At 42.3% G+C, this 1,759-nt stretch overlaps 1 non-coding gene across 1 annotated transcript; it reads left to right on the plus strand.

The window, feature by feature from the left end:
- Positions 1-1,155: 1,155 nt before the first annotated feature.
- Positions 1,156-1,298, plus strand: LOC116585454. The gene has a single exon (XR_004283641.1). It is a non-coding gene; the product is annotated as a small nucleolar RNA SNORA67 (small nucleolar RNA).
- The last annotated feature ends 461 nt before the right edge of the window (positions 1,299-1,759 follow it).

The following is a 1,759-nucleotide window of genomic DNA, read 5'->3' on the forward strand; positions in this document are numbered from 1 at the left end:
CTTTTTAATGCAGGCAGGTATTGCACACAGATAAAGATTTCTAGAAAATTAAAAGTTTTTGGTAAAACTCAAAGTGTTTCTTCGTTAATTTACAGATTACCAGTAAGTAGAAGTCAAACTTCTTGGCCTTACTCTGCCATCTTTAACTCTGTTTCCTCAAAGTTACAGAGCTTGAGGTGGGATTTAATGCCCTAATGCAGTTCATGTGCTGATACTATATAGCAGAGGGTTTTTAATGTGTGGAACTTTAATTGTGGAACAGAAAGTCTTAAATGCTTAGGTGCACTCATGAGCACAGATGTGTTTGAGAACATTGTTTAAAACAACAGAATGTCACAAAACTAGAATTGGACAGGTTGTTGCAAAATTATCAATACCTGCTTTATGAACTATATTACAGGAAAGTTAAGATGTTAGGATCCTTGGTAGGCAGCTTCCAAGGTAACCTCCAGTGATTCTCACCTCTAGAAATGTAGTCCCCCTCCAGCCCTTTGAATCAGTACTGGTCCCATCCATAGAATACAGCTGAAGGTGTGTGACTTCTGAGGCTAGGTCATAAAGGCACTGATTGCAGCTTTCCACTTCATTCTTTTGGATTGCTTACATTGGGGGAAGCTAGTGTATACACAACTCCACTCAAACAGCTCTGTAAAGGGACCACGTGGAGAGGAACAAGAGCCTCTACCAACAGCCTCACCAACTTGCCAGCCATGTGAGGGAACTGCTTTGACTGGCTGATCTTGTAACCTTAGCCAAGCATTGGATGACTGCATCCCTGCCCACCATCCTCTTGCAATCCATGAGAGAGAAAGGGCCAGCTTTATTCCCAGACAGTGATACGGGGTCTTACATGGTTTATGCCCAATGGTAAACCTCAACATTTCTAAACTTAAATCAATAGAAAGACAAAATGTGTGTGATTCTATACATAAAGTAATTTGAAGAATAACATAGAATTCCTACCACAGTACCCAGAACATAGTAGATACTGAATAAATACTTATTAAATTATCTTTTATTTATTTGGGGGGGGTAACAAAGCAAGATTTGAGTGATAGTAAATCAAAGTTTCTTGACAGTACAAATCCCCCAAAGAGGTAGAGGACCCAAAAGAGTTACTCAATAAATAATTTTCTTAAAGATGTATCCATTTTAATCCAAGCTGATTCCCTCTCCAGGGGGCCTGCTTATGCCTCTCTTCAGGAAAGCAGCAAGTTGGAAGAAAATCTGGCATGCCTGAGGTTGCTGGGGGAGAGGGCATGTCTGTTTCCTTTGACTTCCTTTGGCTGCCTACATTCAACTGCAGTCCCTTCTGGCTCAATTGTGTCCCTCCTCGAGCTCATGCTGTCGTGTTCTCTCCCGGGACCTAGGCCAGAGGCATTGATGTGCAGCAGGTTTTTTTAATCATCAACTATGACCTTCCCACGAGCAGGGAAAACTATATCCACAGAATTGGTCAGTGGATGATTTGGCCGTAAGGGTGTGGCTATTAACATGGTGACAGAAAAAAACAAGAGGACTCTTTGAGACATCAAGACCTTCTACAACACCTCCATTGAGGAGATGCCGCTCAATGTCACTGACCTCATCTGAGGAGCTGTCCTGCTACCTAGCCCCACCCAGGGTTCAGTCTGGGGGACTGAAGAGGAGCAGGAGGGGGAAGGGAATAAATGTCACTTTTTGAGGCAAAAGAAGGAACCGTGAAAAAAAAGATTTATCCATTTTAGAGAGACCATGTGTACAAATACATGAGTCAGGG

Source organism: Mustela erminea, chromosome 2 (genome assembly GCF_009829155.1).
Source record: "Mustela erminea isolate mMusErm1 chromosome 2, mMusErm1.Pri, whole genome shotgun sequence".
Taxonomy (NCBI): Eukaryota; Metazoa; Chordata; class Mammalia; order Carnivora; family Mustelidae; genus Mustela; species Mustela erminea.